This window comes from Tursiops truncatus, unplaced genomic scaffold (genome assembly GCF_011762595.2).
Source record: "Tursiops truncatus isolate mTurTru1 unplaced genomic scaffold, mTurTru1.mat.Y mat_scaffold_73_arrow_ctg1, whole genome shotgun sequence".
NCBI classification, from domain to species: Eukaryota; Metazoa; Chordata; class Mammalia; order Artiodactyla; family Delphinidae; genus Tursiops; species Tursiops truncatus.
The window spans coordinates 43,767-68,199 of record NW_022983393.1 but is presented as its reverse complement, the minus strand read 5'-3'; the positions used below and the strand labels follow the sequence as shown (position 1 = coordinate 68,199).

Here is a 24,433-nt window from a genome sequence, read left to right as displayed (position 1 = left end):
GGATGAGGCTGGATCTTGTCTTTCTGGTGGCCAGGACCGCATCCGGTAGTATGTTTTGGCATGTCTGTGACCTTATTATGATTTTAGGCAGCCTCCCTGCTAATGGGTGGGGTTGTGTTCCTGTCTTTCTAGTTGTTTGGCATAGGGTGTGCAGCACTGTAGCTTGCTGTCGTTGAGTGGAGCTGGGTCTTAGCGTTGAGATGGAGATCTCTGGGAGAGCTTTTGCCATTTGATATTACGTGAAGCCGGGAGGTCTCTGGGGGACCAATGTCCTGAACTCGGCTCTCCCACCTCAGAGGCACAGGGCTGACACCTGACCAGAGCACCAAGACCCTGTCAGCCACATGGCCAGGTACGTGTGGAGTCTCTTGTCCTTTGGGAAGTCTGAGGTCTTCTGTTCAGTAGGTGTTCTGTAGGAGTTGTTCCACATGTAGGTGTACTTCTGATGTATTTATGGGGAGGAAGGTGATCTCCACATCTTACTTTTCTGCCATCTTGAAGGTCTCCTCACTGAATTTTTAATAGAATACCCTATACATGAAGGACTGAAAGGTATACTCCTATCTAACAATGTTTGTGTCTACTTTTCCATTGTTCTTCATCAAACAGCATTAGTGTGGAGACCTTCAGTTCCACCTACTGTAACGAAGCTCCATTTATTAAATCAGTAAGTCCTTAGCTTGTTCAAATTCTATTTACAAATGTCTTTACCACTGCAGTGTCTACCAACTTCAAAGTATGCTTCATTTTTAAAACAAATAAAAGTTCAAAGGTTAAATTTGTTTTCCTGCCAAAATGATGAAACAAAAAATCAACTATTTCATATTTACTGTACAAGTAACATATTCTTGTTCCTCATCATATGTTTGCTTGTCAGAATGCCAAAGAGCACGATTAATTTTTTTCCCCTTTCCTTTATTTATTCATTCATTCAGAACTGAATGAATTTATTGAAAACACTATTTTTGAAAACATATGTTGGTATCAACTAGATTATAGGGATGAATCTGATCTGGGTTCTTCCTTTAGATGGTCCACACTCTTATAAAGAATGTCCATAACCTGTAGTCATTATAGGGGAACTCATTATTTATTTATTTATTTTTCAGTAAAAGGTTCACTCAGGTAGAATGTAGATAAAAATTGTTCCCAGATACTATAAACACCCTTAAAGTCCAAACAGACATACAACTGACATTTTCTTGGAGTTTCATATATTCCAGTATGTTACATGAAGAAACCAACAATTCATTAATATTCGATGAATAAGACCTATGAGGCCAATTAAATGTTGTCTTGCTTTCAGCAGATGTTCTTTATGGCATCAGGTTGATTTAAAATTATGTTATTTAAAACAGACCTTTGAGAGCAGCCCAGTTCATGCACTCCCAGCCACCCGTGTCCCCTCCGGGCTCTCCTTGTGTCTGTGGAGCCATGGCATTCGCCAAGACCAACCTGGCGGCATCCTCCTTGCCCAACAGCAACTGCAGGTGTCCAAGGGCGCGGTCCGGAAGGAAGCGGGTGACGGTGGTGCTCGGTGTGCAGTGGGGTGACGCGGGAAAGGTGGTCGATCTGCTGATGCAGGCTGCTGACATCATGTACCGCTGCCAGGGAGAAAATAATGCTGGCCATACAGTTGTAGATTCTGTGGAGTATAACTTCCTTTTTTTTTTTTTTTTTTTTTTTTTGCAGTACGCAGGCCCCTCACTGTTGTGGTCTCTCCCGTTGCAGAGCACAGGCTCCAGACGCGCAGGCCTAGCCGCTCCGCAGCATGTGGGATCTTCCCGGACTGGGGCACGAACCCGTGTCCCCTGCATTGGCAGGTGGACTCAACCACTGCACCACCAGGGAAGCCCTGGAGTATAATTTTCATCTTTGACCTAGTGGTAAATCCAAATGTTACTGCATTCATTGCAAATGGTGTGGTAATTCATCTACCTGGATTGTCTGAGGAAGCAGAAAAAAAATGTTCAAAAAGGAAAAGGTCTGAAAGGCTGGGGAAAAAGTCTTATTATATCTGATAGAGGTCATGTTGTATTTGATTTTCACCAAGCAGCTGATGGCATCCAGGAACAACAGAGACAAGAACAAGCAGGAAAAATTCTGGGTACCACAGAAAAGGACACTGGCCCAGTTTATTCTTCCAAAGCTGCTCGGAGTGGACTCAGGATGTGCGATCTTGTTTCTGACTTTGGTGGCTTCTCTGAGAGGTTCAGAGTTTTGGCTAACCAGTACAAATCTATATAACTCACTCTGGAAACAGACATTGAAGGTGAATTACAAAAACTCAAGGGTTATATGGAAAGGATTAAATCAATGGTGAGAGATAGAGTTTATTTCCTCTATGAGGCTCTACATGGGCCACCAATGACCTGCATGCAGGTCTTTCATCTCCTTAGGTAGGTTTATTCCTAGGTATTTTTTTCTTTTCATTGCAATGGTAAATGGGAGTGTTTTCCTTAATTTCACTTTCAGATTTTTCATCACTAGTGTATAGGAATGCAAGAGATTGTGCATTAATTTTGTATCCTTCTACTTTACCTAATTCATTGATTAGCTCTAGTAGTTTTCTGGTAGCATCTTTAGGATTCTCTATGTATAGTATCATGTCATCTGCAAACAGTGACAGCTTTACTTCTTCTTTTCTGATTTGGATTCCTTTTATTTCTTTTTCTTCTCTGACTGCTGTGGCTAAAACTTCCAAAACAATGTTGAATAACAGCAGTGAGAGTGGGCAGCCTTGTCTTGTTCCTGATCTTAGTGGAAACGGTTTCAGTTTTTCACCATTGAGAACCATGTTGGCTGTGGGTTTGTCAGATATGGCCTTTATTATGTTGAGGTAAGTCTCCTATGCCTAGCCTACTTCTGGAGGGTTTTTATCATAAATGGTGTTGAATTTTGTCAAAAGCTTTTCTCTGCACCTACTGAGATGATCATATGGTTTTTTATATGGTGTATCACATTGATTAAGTATATTGGAGAATCCTTGCATTCTTGGGATAAACCCCACTTGATCATGGTGTATGATCCTTTTAATGTGCTGTTGGAGTCTATTTGCTAGTATTTTGTTGAGGATTTTTGCATCTATGTTCATCAGTGATATTGGCCTGTAGTTTTCTTTCTTTGTGACATCTTTGTCTGATTTTGGTATCAGGGTGACGGTAGCCTTGTAGAATGAGTTTGGGAGTGTTCCTCCCTCTGCTATATTTTGAAAGATTTGAGAAGGACAGATGTTAGCTTTTCTCTAAATGTTGATAGTTTTTATAATGAATGGATGTTGAATTTTGCCAAATGCTTTTTCTACATCTATTGAGATGATTATATCATTTATATCTTTCATTTCATTAATGTAGTATATCACTGAATTATTTGCATATGCTAAAACATCCCTGCACACCTGGAATAAGTTCCACCTGATCATGGCATATGATTCTTTTAATGTACTTTTGAATTTGGTTTGCTAATATTCTGTTAATGACTTTTGCATGTATGTTTATTGTGGATATTGGCCTAGATTTTCTTTTTCTGTAGTGTCCTTAACTTGGTTTGGTATTAATGTAATACTGGCCTCATAAAATGAGTTTGGAAGAGTTCCCTCCTCTTCAATTTATTGAAGGAGTTTGAGAAGACTTGGTATTGATTCTTCTTCAATGTTTGTAGAGTTCACCAGCGAAGCTATCTGATCCTGTACTTTTATTAGGAAAAAGCTTCTTTAGAGCAAAAGAAATTATCAACATAATGAAAAGGCAGCCTATAAAATCACAGAACACATTTACATACCATATATCTGATAAGGGGTTGCTTTCCAAAATATATAAAGTACTCATACAAGTCAAAGGCAAGAAAAGACAAGCTGATTAAAAATCAGGCAGAGGAACTTAAGAGACATTTTTCAAAGAAGACGTACAAATGGTGAACAAGTATATGAAAAGGTGCTCAACATCACTAATCATCAGGGAAATGCAAATTAAAACCAGGAGGTATCACCTCACAACTCTTAGAATGACTATCATAAAAAGATAAACGACAAGAGATAGCAACTATTGGTGATGATGAGGAGTAAAGTATCCTGTGCCTTGTATTTCTATCTATAATTATAGATATCTGTATATGTCATATCCAGTTTTCCCAGCACCACTTATTGAAGAGGCTGTCTTTTCTCCATTGTATATTCTTGTAAGATTTTTATAAATTCTTTATGGCAAGATTATATTAGCCACAGGTGTGTTTTCATTAGAGTTTCATTTTAGAACTATATTAGGAAGTTACTGTGTGTTTGTTTAAACTCTATTGATCACAGCATTTAAAAAATAATCTCTGTGTGGTTTCAGATAATGGAATCAATAAGAGAAAGAAAGGCCATTTCTTTCATTCCTTGACTACACATGTCTCTTCAAAGAGAATTTTCATGGTCACCTGGTAAAAGGGATTTCACTGTAAAATTGCATCAGCATAATAAGAAACATTTGTTGTTAGTATTTCTGACCCTTTGTGAGTAGGAGGCTGCAGAGTTTGAGAAAGAATAGTCCACAAGATTACCCTCATTTCTGACACCAGTTGTAAGGTCAAGGGTCTCCCAAAACCTGAAGTTCAATAATTTGCTAGAAGGACTCACAGAACTCATTGAAAGCTGCTCTATTTGCAGTTACAGTTTATTGAAAGGAAAGGAAACAGATTAAAATCAGCCAAGAGAAGGGATGTATGAGGCAGATTCTAGGAAAGTTTCAATTGTGGAGCTTCCTGTTGTTCTCCTACCATGGAGTCATAAACAGCATTACGTTCCCAACACTGATTTGTAACAACGTGCATGGAGGATTTGTAAGCAGGGAAGTTCTCCTGAGCCTTGGTGTCCAGAGTCTTCATTGCGGCTTGATCATATAAACCTGGTTGGCTGGCCATGTGGCTCACTTCAGTCTCTAACCCCTTTGTAAGCTGAGCCAATACCATGTGACCTAAACTCCAATACATCCTAATTCACGTTGTTACATCTGGTCGACTCAAGGCTCCCAGACAGACAAGGACAATTTTTTCAGGGGTTAGAGATTACCTCCCAGGAGCCAAGCATAAAGGCTTGACCCTCTGTTTGGGTAAGGTTAAATTATTACAAGGAGGGCACGATAATACAGCTTTGTTTTTAGCATTTACTGGATACGATTCTTGTCAGAGCACATTATCATGATGGTATACCCAACAAGTTGACAGTAAAGCAGAATTATTTTCTCTTGTGTACTCAATTAGAGGTTAATTATTGCAAATCTGTGCTTTAAAAGTTAAGAACACATTGTTTTGACTTAAGAATACAACTCACAGCCAAAAAAAGAGTAGTGGTGGATGAATTAAGAGTCAATCAGTCAAAGTTATACTGGCAATATGACTACGAGCCCCAAAAAAAAGGAGGATCAAGGGAAACTTTGAATTAAGTGCTAATTGGATCTTTTTTTTGTTTTTTTTACATCCTGTGAAAAGGAAAAATTCTGCAAACTGTTTGAGACCTCCATTCCAATATTTAGCAACAATCAAACTGTATTAACTTTCAGGTAGTTCAGCTGTCATGTAAGGTATATTCTTATCTAGACTTCATAGAAACTGTAAAATCTTCTTTTAGTATTGTCCATATAATTCTCACTAGTATTATCATTATTCCTCAAATTCTTAAAGTCAATTTAAAAATTCTCAACTCCTTTAACTTTTCATATTCAAGATAAATAAATTATAGAAAACTTACAGCTTCAAAAATCCAGTGTTTCATTGTTTCTCAAAGCAAATATTCTTTGCAGGGGGGAAAAAAAAACAAATGGGGTGGGTGGCTTTGGTCTCTAAGAGAAAAAAAGAAAAAAATCACTACATAAATTTTTGTCTAATCATTGACATTTTGATTTTAAATTACTAACTCTCCGCAGGATTTTAAGTAATGTGGGAAGAATGGCTAAAATTAGATCATATAGGAATATTTCAGTTACGCTGTTCTAGGGAACTAAATTCATATTTAAACTCAATTTTCATTACAAATGATTTTTTATTCTATGTTACTCTTGGGGAAATTCTTGTACTCTCACTCTTTAACCTATTAATCTGTCCTAATATGATTATTTTGGGCCACTCTGAGCTGCTGAAATAATTTATTATTATGTAGGCATGTGTGTACGTACTACTCACCATTGTAACAAACATTTTAATGTCCTTGGACAATTACAGGGTAGCTAGACACTAAGGGTGGAAGCGTATGGATTTCCATCCCCACCTGGGTATTCTGTGGATATAATTAACTTGGAAACCTGTTAGATGCCCCTTGAGTATTTATGCAATCAAGCAGGCAGTTATACCATCACACAGAAATACTGATACCATGATATTATGAATCTTAAATTTACAAACTTGTCTGGACTCATATTTTAAGTTCACTTTTAGAAAAATAGTCATTTTTAGAACCATGGTCTAACCATGGTTGGAACCGTGGTCATTCATCAGAGAGACCTAAGATTTATTTAACTTGAGCCTACACAGAAACTGTGGGAGATTTCAGATAAAGAAGGCATGTGCATTGAATCAGTAAGACTGCTCCCCAGGTAGTGATCAGGCAAGAGTTCTACAATGCACACTGATGAAGCACATTGTAAAGCAGTTCAGGTACAGTCAGGTGCAAGGAACCATGTTAGTTATCTTCAAATTTATAAGGAGTGATTCTTTCATTAACTTGTGCCTCCAAGTATAGAATGGAAGACTAAAGAAGGGTCTTATTCTTTGTTCATGCTTGAAGATGTTTCTGTTGTATCTGGGCATAATTTGTTATGTAATGGTTCAGAGCAGGAACCAGAGCTGAACAGTTTAGACTTGCAACACATTCCTTGCTAATTAACTTTGTGATATTTGTACATTATTTAACAGATCTGGGTTTCAGTTCCCTCACCTATAAAATTTGAATAATTATTGTAACTTACCTCATAGAGTTATGGTAAAACTTAAGTGAGTTAAAATATGCAATACTATTCAAATAATGCCTGAAAAAAAGTAACACGGAATATATTCAATGATTGTTAGCTATTATTATTGTTGTTATCATTACTGGGACTCACTTCTATGTGGATTTGATCTAGATAGTGCTGCCTAAATAACGTAGAGATGATGAAAACCCAAAGACATGGTCAGATTTTTCATTATTTGGCTTGACCAAAAGGGTATTTATAAATAATTATGTACCATACTGATGGCTCATTTTTCAAAAGTGCTGTGATGTATTCCTAAAATCCTCCATTTATGGTTTATTTCCCATTCCCAGCCCCATTATTTTTTAGTGAGATACAACTGACATATAACCGTGTACGTTTAAGGTTCACAACGTGCTGATTAGATACCTTTATATATTGCAGTATGATGACCACCACAGCTTTAGCTAACACTGCCAACATTTTACATAATTCTCATTTCTTTTTTGTGGTGAGAACATTTAATCTACTGTTTTAGCAAACACTAAATTTTGTATATTTTCAATATATATATATAATACAGCATTTTTGACTATAATCTCTATGCTGTACGTTAGCTCTCCATAACTAATTCATCTTCAGTTGCAAGTCTGTACTCTTTAACAATCGCTCCCCAATTCCCTCAGCTCTATTATTAAGGCACCAATTTACAAACAGTTTTTCCAAAGTCTAAGAACCTAAGCTTTAAAGTGAACAAACAGGCAAACAAATAAAATAACCGTTCATGACTGGCTCTTTCAGTTGCTCTCTATATGATCTGGGTCAAATTATTTAATCTTTCTGAGCCTTGTTTATTATATTCATATATAATGACCCATTACCATGTACCTTGGATTCCTCACCTGTACATTCAAACATCTGTTACTTGATGTTATTGTTAAGACTGACATGCATTACATTCACAATAACTCTGTGAGATACTATTTTTATTTGTAATTTACAAGTGAGGAAATTTAGGCCTAATGAAGTTAGATAAATTTTTGAAGGTTATACAAACAGAAAAGGTGGAGGTGAGCTGAGGGTTTGTGTCTTAGAGTAGCAGACAAACATACATAACTCTAATTCAAGATTTTTAAACTGAAGCTCCTACAGATTTGTATATTTAGACGAAAGAATACTTGCCAAAGTATTGCTGTATGCTGCTCAGAATTAAAATAATGTCAGATATTTTATTGAAACTGTAAAGAGGCTTCCTGCTTTGGAGGCTGTCATGTTGTGAGGAAGCCCCAAACTCGCCCAACTAAGAGAACTTATGAAGAAACCCTGATACTACATGAAAATGAGTGAGAGGAAGAGCACGAGAGAAAGAGACAGAAAGATGTCCAGCCAGCCTAAGTACTTCCGCTCTTAGCTGTCCAGCTGTAGCTGATATTTGCCCACAACGATAAAAGAAACCCAACTAGAACTACCCGACCAAACTCTTCCTATATCTCTACTCACAGAAACCACGAGAGACACTAAAATGACTGTTTCAAGCTACAACTGTGGTGGGGCCATATTACAATGCAATGAATAGATAACTGCAATTTCATGTTTGCCAGGAAATAACATAACTTAGGACCTATTTGTAATAACCAATAAGAGATTTTATTGTATCATTTGCCCAGAAGAATGGGCCTGTTTTTTGTTTTTTGGGTTTTTCTATTTTCCTGGCCACTTGGAGTTTATTTTCCACTCGGTGCAAGGCACACAGTTAGGGGGTGTCAATAAGGCTTGCTTGTGGCTTAAATAGTAAGAGTGGGTTCCCTCAACTTCCCGTTTGGTGTTCTGATGTCTTGATATAAAAGAACCCAACTGCTTCTACTTGCTGCAGCCTCCCTGATCTAAGGGTTGAGGTGGGAGGGCTGGGAAGGGCAGGGAAGGCTCTGACCAGCCTATTGCCTCTGGAAACCTGGTGCATGGTAGTGGCCACACAGGACAGGGCTGGTGGTGGCTTTGCCCACCTAGCTACCAGGCTGCTTCCTCATGGCTTTCTGAACTAAGTCATAGGAGATCATGACGCTAGAGTCCTGGGGAGATTCTGAGTTCTATGGAAGTCCAACACCAAGACCACGAATGGGGCGTGGACTACCTAAAACAGAAGCTTGCCTTCCAGGTACCAGTGGCCTGGGGAATCTCATGCAGCATGGCAAGGACACTTGAGGTAAGACTAGGAATTAAATCTAGTTTTCTTAAAATCTAACAACATTGAGTGCAGGCTCACTGAATTGTCTAGGTTGCTATTATAAACAGCTAAGGCAATTTGGTCATTTATAAATATTATGTTCTTTTTGGGGAAACCTTTTTGATGGGCAGCATAAGTATTTGGATCACTGGTTATCACCAGAGGCTTTGTAAAGAATGACTGTGGATATTAAAATTTATTTTTCATTGATGAAACTGGAGAAGATTAACACTTATGCACTGACTAAACACATTGTACAGCACTGTCATTTGCCTATGAATAAGGCCTAAAGATACCTGTATCCAACTGTGCACATCTAACCCAATAACACCCTAGGTGGGATTCTGAAGAGGTCTTGCCTAGAGCTGCTTTATGGACAATCTGTTCCACTGGACTCCAAATGGAAAATAAATACTTAAATCTTACCATCAGAATAAGCCTCTAGTGAAACTTTAATAGAAGGTCCTCTTGGAGCTCTTTGGAAGGGGAGAGGAGAAATGGGGACATCATCAAACTCATAAAAACATGACTTTTTTGGTATGTGCTTAATATGCTCCCTATCAAATAGATACAAGGTGTAAAACTACGGTTGTCTTCCCTTATAACTGCATTACTAGATAACAATGAAGTGAAGACCCAACACATACTAAACCAAAAGTTAAATCTAAAGATTTATTTAAATTAAAAATATCAGCACTAAAAATTGGAGGTATCTTTTATATTTGCGGTGTGATTATGGACTCATATCAGGTTATTGATTCAATATATCTCCATTTTGTTGTGATCATTATTCTTATTTTGATAATGATTACAACCTGACTACTATGAGACCTTTTAACCTGGCTCCTCGCTTTCTTGACACAACCACATTAAAATTCCTTGCTTTCTGTTAAAATGAGATATGCCAGCATTACCTGTATCCTTCCTGCCCCAAACATGAAATCAACCATTTCCTCAAGGAGAAAGTCATGGTCCGTTTCAGTGGCAAATGATAATGTGGGCAACAAAGGCACTATAACAGGTTTACACTGGTATGATGACATGTTTACTAAGTGATTTTACTATGTGGAGCTTGAAAGGTTCACATTATTTTAAACTCAGGAGTGAATTGTTCTTGGATTAGAAGAATCAATATTGTCAAAATGACTGCCCTACCCATGACAAGCTACAGATTCAATGCAATCCCTATGAAGTTACTAATGACATTTTTCACAGAACTAGAACAAAAAATTTTTTAATTTGTATGGAAACAAAAAGGACTCTAATAGCCAAAGCAGTCTTGAGAAAAATAACAAAAACAGAAAACAAACAGACCAAAAAAACAGAGTTGAAGAAATCAGGCTCCCTGGCTTCGGACTATATTACAAAGCTACGGTAATCAAAACAGTATGGTACTGGCACAAAAACAAATATAGATCAATGGAACAGGATACACCAGGATAAGCGCAGAAATAAACCCATGCACCTATGATGAATTAATCAATGACAGAGGAGGCAAGAATATACGATGGAGAAAAGACAGTTGCTGCAATAAGTGATGCTGGGAAAACTGGACAGCTACATGTAAAAGAATGAAATTAGAACATTCCCTAACACTATACACAAAATAAACTCAAAATGGATTAAAGACCTAAATGTAAGGCCAGACACTATAAACCTCTTAGAGGAAAACATAGGCAGAAACACTCTTTGACATAAATCACAGCAAGATCTTTTTCAATCCACCTCCTAGAGTAATGAAAATAAAAACAAAAATAAACAAATGGGATCTAATGAAACTTAAAAAGCTTTTGCACAGTAAAGGAAACCATAAACAAAATAAAAGACAACCCTCAGAATGGGTGAAAATATTTGCAAATGATACAACCAGCAAGGGATTAATCTCCAAATATGCAAACAGCTCATGCAGCTCAATATCAAGAAAAAAATCAACCCAATCAAAAAATGGGCGGAAGATCTAAACAGACATTTCTGACACTATTAGGCAAAACAAGAATGATTTAATGTCCTGAAAAGGCTACTACTGTGTCATTAAACTAGACTTGATTGAATATATTAATCAAGCCATGTATTTCAAAACTTTTAGATTTCTGTTTTCCATCATAGGACATCACAACATGGAAGCATGGTATATTTAGAGTTTAAAATAAGTAAAGGGCAAACAAAATTGTGCAGAGTCATCAGCACTAAAATGGGAGGAGTTGAGGAAACTGAAAGTCTTATTAACAGCAAACAAAAATAAGCAGTAGCATTTTACTATATTTTACTATATTTACATCTGGTTCCTTCCTTCTGTCCATCAGTTCCATGTCCTCCATTTTTCCCCTTTTTTCTTCTCTTCTCTCAGAAGGAAATACAAATGTTTCTCAGGAATAGAGTTCTCATTTTCTCACAAAGACAACTCGGGAAGAAGAAAAAGTTTCAGATTCCTATTCTCAGCATCTCATCTGCTACTTCAAAGTATTTATTTAAACATTTTTCCAAACAAAGGCCTGTTTTTTTGGGGGAAGGGATTTCTGGTTGCCTACATTATGTCATTGATCTTTTTCTACAACCTTTTTCTTTCTACAATTTTATGATGCTATTTATTAGAAGAGGAAGCAAAATAGTGTTAATTTTCCAAGTTTTTCACAGCTGACTGAAACATAAAATGAAACTATATGAAGTATTTCTAACATTTCATATTACCCTGAATTTTCTTGTCTTTATTATTCTTCATTTTAGAAGAGTGCTCCTTTTATAAAGTAGAACAAATGATTAAATATGTGCTTGACATAATATAAAAATAATAACTATCGTTTATCAAATACTTAGTGTATGTCAAATACTGTGTAAAGCACTTTACATCTATTACCTCATTTAATTTGACAACTCCTTAAGATATATAGTATTATTATTCTCCTTTGACATTTCCATTTATCCTCCATGTGGAAGTCTGAGTCTTACAGAGATGGAATAACCTGCCAGAGACTGTTTCCAATACACTGTCATGCTATGATATTTCAAATGCCTTTTGTCTGCGAGTAAAACTGTGATCATAATCCAATACCAATATGCCACAGTTTGGCCTTGTTTGACTGACATAAAAAGCTGGGTTGGTGTGCAAACTCCCAGATATAAAGAAATTTTCTTAATTTATTTTGAATTTTACTTACCTACTACACATTAGATTTACAAGAAATATTTATTTAATAAATGAAAGAATAAATGTGTTTAATAAATGTTTCAAGCATCTAAATGGTCTCATATATTCAAACCATGGCATTGCATAATATGTTCAGCTTTACTTTTCTAATTGGAAAACTAAAGAAGAAAGAGATCATTTAAAATTTTTTTTGTGCCTCATTTTGTTTCCATGTACCTTTTTTCCCCCTAGGGCTACAGAATATAGAAACTGGTCTTTTGTGAATGTCTAAACTAGGGGAAGCACAAACTATCACTCACTATAAAAAGAAACAATAAATTTCGATCAGACATAGTAATTAATGCATTCTAGCCAGCCAACATGCATCTCTGTTCACTTGTAAAATATCATAATACTACCTAAATGAAGTAGCGAAATTTTGAGTTTAAACATTCCATATATTTTACTAAATTTCTATAATCAAGTGAGGTAGATGGGGGCCAGTATGATTTTTCTTCACCTTACAGATATAGAGGAAGCTAAGGGTCATCAATTATCAGTGATTTGTTTACCTACAATTCAAATGCACCATCCTTCTTTTATTCTTCCTCCATTCCTTTTTCTCCTCCTCCTCTCCCTCCTCTTTCTTTTCTTTTTTATTAAAAGTTACTAGACCAGGAATGGGATATTACTGTCACGCTAGACATCACTGGTCAAATCTGGCATATGATATAGCTTCCTTTCATCTTTGTACTGAACCATAAGCAATGCAAGGATCAGGCTCATGTCCCATTCACTACAGTGTCTTCTGTGTTTTGCACAGTACATAGTGTGAAACAGCTATATGTACAGAGACCATTTAGTTGAAGGAAAGAATCAATTGTGCCTATTTGAAAAGTATCCCTAATATTATCCGATAATAGTGGAGCTGTATGTAATTAGTGTGCATCTTTACTGAAATATAGGGTGATTTTTTGGTAATTCAGTCATTTCTCTTTCCAACTACATATATATATATAATATTTCATTATTATATATCATATATATTTCAATTATATTAACCACTCCTATAAATGTTATAAGAAGAAACTAATCATGGTTTTTTGTGTGTGTATAAGATGTACCACTGTTGGAGGATCTGTGGATGCAAGTTTTAAATAGTTGAAACTAAGGTAGTTGTAAATGAATGGCCTCGGGTGTCCTCCTTTGATTGAGCTTTGCATCATTCAGAGTAGCTTTAGACCGCCTCATATACTCTTTTCTAAGTACTTTTCTGCCATTTTTACAGCAATATAAATTTCCAGATAACAAAATCTGTTAGATGCTATGAAAACCAAACAAAGCAATGGTACTGAGGTTGGGTGAAATGAACATTTTTCTTCGAAACTGAGCATGGTATGACTTCTAATAATTCACCATGGACAGCATGGGCTCAGCAATATTAAAATGTTCAAGAAGTTGAGAAATATCTCTTGGTTCTAGCTGTCAAAGTATAATCAACCCAAACTCACTTTAATACTTTTTCAAAGTTTGTAGAGGCGACTTTCAGTAATAACGTTTAAACACTGTAACTTAATACTGAAGATTTCAAAATACTTTGGAAATACTGAGATTTTCTTTTCCTCTCAAATAAATACAGCAGTGAATCTATAATTAAATTCTAAATAGGACAAATTAAGTGACATGCTTTGTGGTGCCCCAGAAGCTTGTAACTTCTTTCACCTGTATCTGCTCCAAGCTGCTTCAGTGAATAGAGCTCCAGGTAGTACAGCTGACCTTCCTCGCTCAAGATACATCAAACTCTCAATCCAACCTCTTCCAAAAAGAGGCAGGAGTATTTATAAGAATATTTAGTCATTTTACCCCCAAATACACCATATCCATGATCAGTGATCAGACTCTCTTCAGGACAACTTTGCCAATATGTCTGGATGGACTGTAGCTATATACAGAGTGCTGAACGTATATTTATTTTTTAAAATGTGTTTACTAAAACATAATAAATATATTAACAAATGAAAATCACCAATAGGTCAATTTGGATCATTTTCTATTTGATCCCAGCCTTTGTGCCAGGACTTTTTTGCCTGAAAAATACTGACTCTACTCTTTGTGGAATGAAAAATCCCTTAGAATTCAACTAAATTTTAACTTCTGTAAAAATTACATTGACCTTGCCTTGGAATGGAGAGCTCGTATGTATCCCAAGCTACCACGACAAATTTATTACTGGCAAAGATATAATTCAATTATTTTTTTCTTTTGACCTCTAATTAATTTAGTGCTAATTAAAGAAAGCCACTCTCTGCCTGTCAAATTAAGACAAGGTGCTACCATGCAATTCAGATTATACTGCTGATAATGAGCATTTTAGACTTCAGTAAGAAATGGAGATTTAAAATAGTGACCTTCTGTATTAAGTACGTTAATATTGCTGGGGGTTAGGAGGAGGCTAATTACTGGAGATTACAACAAAATAATTTGAGAAGGAGCATTTCTTTTAATTAGAACAATACTGAGTATATAGAAGAAGATCCAAGCAGCACTGAAAATATTTTCTTAGCTACATAGGTTAAGAGTTCTTGAGAAAGTAGATCTTAAAAGTTCTCATCACACACACAAATTTTTTTCTAACTACGTATGGTGACAAATGTTAACTAGACTTACTGTGGTGATCGTTTTGCAAAATGTACAATTATCAAAACATTATGTTGTACAACTAAAACTAACATAATGTTATATGTCAATTATACCTCAATTAAAAAAAAAGAGTTATTGTTTGTGTGACATATGGGGGAACATATAAAAATGTGTTTAAATAGTTATGTATATAAATATTCAAATATTCAACACATATAAAACATATGCATAAAGATATCTATAGATGTTATAATACACATAATATAGTACTTATAATATCTACTTAAAATTAAAGATGGAAACCATATTATTCTCAGCAAATTCTTTCCAATTTCATTAAGTTTCTTTTAAAAAAAACATGGAAATTGTTATACTGAGATTTAAAAGTAGAAGTAGCAGTAGCAATGATTGACTAAAATGGCTTGAGCAGTTAGTTACTAGTTTACAGGCATTATGTTAAGTACTATATTTATAATGGTTATATATGCCATATATGTGTTACATAGCATAACTGCATGCTAAGTTTTATATATGTGTGTGTGTGAATACATCAGGTCCCAGCTAGTGGGTTAGCTGGGGGCTGATTTAGCATGGTCTCAATCACATGTCTATTGGATAGTGCTGTTAGTTGCTACTGGCCTTTCATCTGAGTTGACAGAGTTGATTGGGCCACATATATTCAACAAGTTTGTCTGGGCTTATTCATATGAGGGCACTTGCAATATTCACAGGAGCAGGAAGAAGGCAAGCTCCAAAGCATATGTACTTTTCAAGTCCCTTCTTGCAATATGACTGCTGTTAGCCTATTAGTCCAAGCAAGTTCTTAGACAATTCATAAGTCAATGTAAACTTTGGATAAATATCTATTCATTCCTTTGTCCATTTTTAAATCAGGTTATTTGTCTTCTTGTTATTGAGATGTATAAATTTCTTATATATTTTGAATAATAACTCCTTATCAGATATGTGGTTTGCAATAGTTTTCTCTCGTTCCATAGGTTGTGTTTATATCCTATTGATTGTTCCCTTTCCTGTGCAGAAGATTTTAGTTTTTCAGACTTGAGTATGATGTTACCTTTGGATTTGTCGTAGATAGCCTTTATTATATTGAGGTATTTTCCTTTTGTACCCAATTCATTGAGCATTTTTATTACAAAATTCTGTTGAATTCTGTCAAGTGCTTTTTATGCATCTATTGAAATGATCACATGACAGTTCTCCTTCAACTGTTAATATGGTGTATCACATGTTGAACCATCCCTCCTCCCCAATTTTTTGAGGAGAATACTGGTATTAATTTTCTGTAGATGTGTCTGGTAGAACTCACCAGTGAAACCACCTGGTCCAGGCCTTGTCTTAGCTGGGAAGTTTAATAAAAAGGTGCAAACAACACAAATCATCAGGCAAAGGAATGATCAAAACTACAATGAGCTATCACCTTACATCTGTTAGGATGGCTATTTATCAAAAGATCAAAAGATAACAAATGTTGGCCAGGATGTGGAGAAATTGAAACCCTTGTACAGTACTGGGGGGAATGTAAATGTGCAGCTGATATTAAAGACAGCATAATACACCATGATCAAGTGGGGTTTTTCCCAGGAATGCAAGGATTCTTCAACATTGCATATCAATCAATGTGATACACTATAACAAACTGAAGGAGAAAAACCATAGGATAATTTCAATAGACGCAGAAAAAGCTTTTGACAAAATTCAAGACCCATTTATGATAAAAAACTCTCCAGAAAAGTGGGCACATAGGGAACTTACCTCAACATAATAAAGGCCATATATGACAAACCGACAGCCAACATCATTCTCAATGGTGAAAAACTGAAACCATTTCCTCTAAGATCAGGTAAAAGACAAGGTTTCCCGATCACACCACTATTATTCAACATAATTTTGGAAGTTTTAGCCTTGGCAATCAGAGAAGAAAAAGAAATAAAAGGAATCCAAATCGGAAAAGAAGTACAGCTGTCACTGTTTGCAGATGACATGATACATAGAGAATGACATGATACATAGAGAATCCTAAAGATGCTACCAGAAAACTACTAGAGCTAAACAATGAATCTGATAAAGTAGCAGGATAAAAAATTAATGCACGGAAATCTCTTGCATTCCTATACACTAATGATGAAAAATCTGAAAGAGAAATTAAGCAAACACTCCCATTTACCACTGCAACAAAAAAAATAAAATACCTAGGAATACACCTGCCTAAGAAGATGAAAGACCTGTATGCAGAAAACTATAAGACAGTGATGAAAGGAATTAAAGATGATACAAATAGATGCAGAGATATACCATGTTCTCGGATTGGAAGAATCAACATTGTGAAAATGACACTACTACCCAATGCAATCTACAGATACAATGCAATCCCTATCAAGCTACCAATGGCATTTTCACAGAATTAGAACAAAAAATTTAATAAACTGTATGGAAACACAAAAGACCCCGAATAGCCAAAGCAATCTTGAGGAAGAAAAATGAAACTGGAGCAACCAGGCTCCCTGACTTCAGACTATACTACAAAGCTACAGTAATCAAGACAGTATGGCACTGGCACAAAAACAGAAATATAGATCAATGGAACAGAATAGAAAGCCCAGAGATAAACCCAGGCACATAGTCACCTTTTCTTTGATAAAGGAGGCAAGAATATACAATGGAGAAAAGACAGCCTCTTCAATAAGTGGTGCTGGGAAAACTGGACACCTACGTGTAAAAGAATAAATTACAACAATTCCTAACACCATACACAAAATAGACTCAAAATGGATTAAAGACCTAAATGTAAGGCCAGACACTATCAAACTCTTAGAGGAAAACATAGGCAGAACACTCTATGACATAAATCACAGCAAGATCCTTTTTGATCCACCTCTTAGAGAAATGGAAATAAAAACAAAAATAAAAAAATTCAATCTAATGAAACTTAAGAGCTTTTGCACAGCAAAGGAAACCATAAAAACAACAAAAAGACAACCCTCAGAATGGGAGAAAATACATGCAAACAAAGCAACTGACAAAGGATTAACCCCCAAAATATACAAACAGCTCATGAAGCTCAATATCAAAAAACAAATAACCCAATCCAAAAATGGTTGGAAGACCTAAATAGACATTTCTCCAAAGAAGATATACAGATTGCCAACAAACATATGAAAGTATGCTCAACATCACTAATCATTAGAGAAATGCAAATCAAAACTACAGTGAGGTATCAGGTCACACCAGTCAGTATGGCCATCATCAAAAAATCTACAAACAATAAATGCTGGAGAGGGTGTGGAGAAAAGGGAACCCTCTTGCACTGTTGGTGGGAATGTCAATTGATACAGCCACTATGGAGAACCATATGGACGTTCCTTAAAAAACTAAAAATAGAACTACCATATGACCTAGCAATCGCACTACTGGGCATATACCCTGAGACAACCATAATTCAAAAAGAGTCATGTTCCACAATGTTCATTGCAGCACTATTTACAATAACCAGAACATGGAAGCAACCTAAGTGTCTGCTGACAGAAGAATGGATAAAGAAGATGTGGCACATATATACGATGGAATATTACTCAGCCATAAACAGAAATGAAATTGAACTATTTGTAGTGAGGTGAATGGACCTAGGGTCTGTCACACAGAGGGAAGTAAGTCAGAAAGAGAAAAACAAATACCATATGCTAACACATATATGTGGTATCCAAAAAAAAAAAAAAGAGGTTTTGAAAAACCTAGAGGCAGGACAGGAATAAAGATGTCGATGTAGACGTAGACATAGAGAATGGTCTGGAGGACAAGGGGAGGGGGAAGGGTAAGCTGGGACGAAGTGAGAGAGTGGCATGGACATATATACACTACCAAATGTAGAATGGATGACTGGTGGGAAGCAGCTGCATAGTACAGGGAGATCAACTCGGTGCTCTGTGACTACCTAGAGGGGTGGGATAGGGAAGGTGGGAGGGAGACACAAGAGGGAGGGCATATGGGGGATACGTGTATACATATGGCTGATTCACTTTGTTATACAGCAGAAGCTAATGCATCATTATAGAGCAATTATACGCCAATAAAGATGTCGGAAAAAAATATCATTATGAGAGACAGCCACCATCATCCATTTAAAAGTATAAGACAAGCTCTTTCACAATCAGACTTTTACATCTTTCCTTTTAATCCTTGAAATTATATTTCCATTTCATTTCCCCCACAGAATTTTATTGTGATGTAATACATTGATATTTTTATACTTGACAGTCTTTCATTGATCAGCCTATTATATATCACAGCAACAAAACATGTATGCAAATTTGTTTAAAATTTGTTTCCTATAACCATAAATAATAATTATTAAATATTTTTAAAAATGCTTCTGATGAACCTAGGGGCCGGACAGGAATAAAGACGCAGATGTAGAGAATAGACTTGAGGACACAGGGAGAGGGAAGGGTAACCTGGGACGAAGTGAGAGAGTGGCACTGACATATATACACTACCAAATGTAAAATCAATAGCTAGTGGGAAGCAGCCGCATAGCACAGGGAGATCAGCTTGGTGCTTTGTGACCACGTAGAGGGGTGGGATAGGGAGGGTGGGAGGGAGACACAAGACGGAGGGGATATGGGGATACAGGTATACCTATAGCTGATTCACTTTGTTATACAGCAGAAACTAACACAACACTGTAAAGCAATTATACTCCAATAAAGATGTTAAAATAAATAAAGTGCAGACCTGAAGATTCTCAATAAATAAACAAACAAATAAATACAGCATGGAGATTCCTCAGAAAATTAGAATTAGAAATACCAAATGATCCAGAAAATCTACTTCTATCTATAAATCCAGAGGAAATGAAAACAGGACCTCAAAGACCTTTCCACTCTCATGTTCACTACAGCATTATTCACAATAGACAGGGTGCAGAAACAACCCAAATGTCTATTAATAGATGAAAGGATAAAGTATATGTGGTATCTACGTACAATCAAATATTATTTAGCCTTAAAAGAAGGAAATACTGTTATTTGGGACAGCATGCATGTATATATTCACATGTTTACTCATTCTTCCATAGTTATTTTTCCAGACACTTTGTTAGGTATTAGAAATTAAAGATGAATAAGGCAGGTGCTTGCCCTGGAGAATTTTATGCTTTAGTGGGGAATTGGATGAGAAAGTAATACTTAACAATACATTACAGCAATCTATGACACAATGGTATATTATATAATAGAGTCTTACATGAATTGTCTAGATGTTTCTAAAGGATTCAAATCTGTCATTTGGAATTTGTGCCTTAAAATGCATGAGAGTTTACCAGAGACACGTAAATTTAGATGAAACACATATCCTTAAACGCAAAATTCTATACTTTTAGGATTTAGGAATATTGAAGTCTATTTCAATGTGTTTTCCCCCTATCTGATCCTATATAGTTTACTTAAAAAAAAATCTGCTCTTAATTCATTTATTCACCCAAAGATTATTAGTAGGAAACAAATAGATCATAAAATATTTCAAGACTACATTAAGCTATTGTAATTGTTATCTTAAAAATTCAATTCAAATTCCACTAAAGCTTTCTGCTTGGAAGAGTTGTTGATTCTTGAAGTGTGTGAATATTCAAAATTTTTCTAATTATGTATACATTTTGCCAATAAATTTAAAATGGAAACATTTCTGGACATCTGATGTTAAGTCTTCTCCAGGTAACAAAAGTATCTTTTCAACAGTTTCTAGTAGTAATTTTTATTTGAAACATTTTCCTTTTTTATAATAAGTGAGTAATACCTTAAAATCAACAATGCTTTTAATTTAATTTCCCATAAGATAACTAGCTAACTTGGTGTGAAAATTTTAGTGTTCATTTTTTATACTATTACAAAATATTGAAAATATTATATTACACTTTAAAGATTATACTTACTTTTTGTAATGAATACATCATGGAACCTGACCACAGAGACTGTGGATGGAGACCTGAATTCCATCCACACCCTTCAGTAATGATACATCAAGTCTTCTCTTCCAGCTAGTGAGTGGGGAGAGAGGACAGAGAGGAGCAAGCTGGAGAAAACGATTTTCAAATTTTGCATTAAGTCCTGAGCAGAACCACACCTGAACAACATATGAACCAAACATAATTAACTACATGAGAAGTCTGAGAAGTGAACTACAGTATGGAATTCTGCTCAAGTTTCAGACTGGCCTCTGGATAGCAAGCATATAGAACAACTCAACTAAACAACACCATTAACCAACAGAATCTACTGAATATTTACAGAATACTCTATACAACCACAGCAGAATACACATTGTCTTCAAGCTCCAATGGGACACTCACCAACCTGCTTATTAATATCTTGGGTCATAATAAAATTTTTAAAATATTTTAAAGAATTGAAATCATACAGAATGTATATGTTTTCTCACCATAATGGAAATAAACTGTAAAATCAATAACAGAAAGATAACAGGAAAATCTCCAAATGCTTAGAAATTAAACAACATACATATAAATAATCCACATTAAGAGGAAGTCTCGAAGAAAATTAAAGTATAATGAACAGAATGAAAGTAAAACAACATATGTCATATGCAACTAAAGCAGCACTAAATTCTTTCATTAGAAAATAAAACACTCTCAAATTAGTAACCTAAGATTTGACCATAAGAAGCCAGAAAAGAGGAACAAAATAAACCAAAGTAAACAGAACCAGAAGGAAAAATATAACTGGAGAAACTGCTTTTCAAGCAGTTTCCTTGAAAAGACAAAATTAGAGAAGTTTCTTATAATACATATGTCCAACAAATGGCACGTACCCAGAATATATAACAAATTCTTACACATCAGTAAGAAAAATACTGAAAAACTAGGAAGAAAATTGCAAAAGACTTGAACAATTACTTCAGCAAAGAGTATACAAATGGCTACTAAACAATGAAACAGTGCTCAATTTTTTTTTTTTTTTTTGCGGTACGCGGTATGCAGGCCTCTCACTGTTGTGGCCTCCCCCATTGCGGAGCACAGGCTCCGGACGCGCAGGCTCAGCGGCCATGGCTCACGGGCCCAGTCGCTCCGTGGCATGTGGGATCTTCCCGGACCAGGGCACAAACCCGTGTCCCCTGCATCGGCAGGCGGACTCTCAACCACTGCACCACCAGGGAAGCCCAACAGCGCTCAATTTTATTATTCACCAGGCAAAGTTTAGATACAACAATGATGAAGTACCACTACACACTTTTCAGGATGACAACAAAGAAAACTGCAGATTTTGATGAGCAATTGGTACTCTCACACATTGTGATGAACTATTAAATTGGGCACAACTACTTTATAAAAACTCTTTGGCATTATTTATGCAAGCCAAAGAGACATTACTTATGACACAGAAATTCTAGGTACATATTCAACAGAAATGATGTATATTCATCTGAATTATTTACTAGAATGTTCATAGCACCGTCTCTCTCGCTTTTTTTTTTTAGCAGCCCTCTTTATTTCCATCCCAAACTGGTAACTATCAGAGAGTCCATAAATCAACTGAATTAATATTTTGTGGAATATTTACATAATGACTTTCAAATAGTGATGACTGGAATTAATTAAAACTATAGGCAACAACATGAATGGATTTCACAAACACAATGTTGGGTGAAAGAAACCAGACACAAATATTGCTTACTCTGTTTCCATTTATTATAAAGTATCAAGACAAAAGTAATTTATGTTATTACAAGGAAAGATGATTGATTACCCTTGGGTTGAGAGTGGGGCAAAGGTTAGTGATGTGAAGTGATGCACAATGAGGACTATTATGGGATAATGCTATTTTTCTTCATCTGGCTGCCAGTACATGTGTTTGTTCAGTTTTTATACATTCATCATCAATCTGTACAGGTTTGATATGTATGTTTTTCTGTGTGCATACTGTATTTTCATTAAACTTAACAAAATATTAGGAAACAGATTCTGAAATCCCAGTAAAAGGTAACACGTCAAAATAAAGTGTGCTCCTTAAGGAATTTACGATTGGTTCATATTTGCAAATGTATTAACATTAGTTCCCCATTACAGTAGATCCAAAAAGAAATGTTAGAAAACCATCCTGATACAGAGTGAAAATACTTCAACAAAATTCAACACTATCATATTAAAAAAAAAAAACCTGTAAACAACTAGGAAGTCATGTGTATTTATAGAACATGATGACATATATGCACCTCACCCCAAAAGGTGGCAGCTTATTTCATGAGGAAATATAGCATTCTTACTATTAATAAACGCCATCTCTGAAGATGGTGCTTAATGTGAAAGGCAGCTAAGCTTACTTTTCGAGTCCCAAATTACGTAGACTGAAACGGCAAGTTTGAGATAGCACCAGAGCCAGGCACACTTTCTAAAAGGTTAGTCCTTGAACAACCTAAAACCTCAGAGAAACAGAGAGCTCCTGTTCTCCATGAATGAATCATTCCCAAAGCAAGAATGGAACTGAACTGAGAACACCACTTATTTTTTCATTAAATTTACACGTAAATGATGAGAGATGCATTAAGAAATGTGTCAGTGACACATCTCATTCCTCCTTTACAAGAAGGGATAAGAATCAATATAAAAATGCTTACAATGTAAAATTAAGCAAAACAAATGGTAATTTTTTAATCATGATGATAATAAATATCATGTATCACATATATGTGCAAATATTTGACAAGTTAAATTTTCTTATTCTTATGTTAGCACATACTGCATTGCCTGCTACAGATCAGGCATTCAGTTTAAAAAAAAAACTCTGAAGGAATAATAAAGAGGTTTTATTACAAGGATAGATAATAAGAATTTAGAATCTCCTTAGAACCTCATCTCAAGTTGCTCTATATTTATTTATCTTTTAAGATTAAATTTTCACGCCTTTAATATCTCCCTGTAAGGCAATTACAAAATTTGAGGAAATGAGTTCACATTTGCAGATTTCCTTAGCAACCCCTCATCAAGCATGAAGAAATTGGAAAAGTAGGGAGCAGTGTATTCAAGTGATATTCAATTAAATGGAATGAATAATCACCTAGATCACATTTAATAAGTGGAAGGAGAAGGAAAAAGACACAAAATAAGTTCAAGGGAGAAAAGATGTAGAAATGCAAAAGCAAAAAAAAAAAATATTACACATGTTTCTCCTTGTCTAATTTTCCTTTAAATTTTGAAATTTAATGATAAATTTCTAATTAGATAAAGTGATTATAATAATTAACTGAGGCATAACTGAATTCTATTGTACTCTAGGAATTAGGAATAATGCTAAATAGAACTGGATCTCATGTCCATTTCTTTTTTCTACTTGCAATGTGTTTTGCTACCATTTTATGTGTTTGAGCTCCCAAATAGGTATAAGGATCCTCAACACTTTCCAGTGACTCTTTTCCAGGTGTATGTAGTCAGCTACTTCCCCAGGTTAATTCAACAAATGTTTATGGGTTGCTTTTATGTGTGATGCACTGGGCTAT

The 24,433-nt window shown here is 35.6% G+C and overlaps 1 pseudogene; it reads left to right on the top strand.

The window, feature by feature from the left end:
* Window positions 1-1,419: 1,419 nt before the first annotated feature.
* Window positions 1,420-2,399, top strand: LOC117310965 (adenylosuccinate synthetase isozyme 2-like; annotated as a pseudogene).
* Window positions 2,400-24,433: the final 22,034 nt, after the last annotated feature.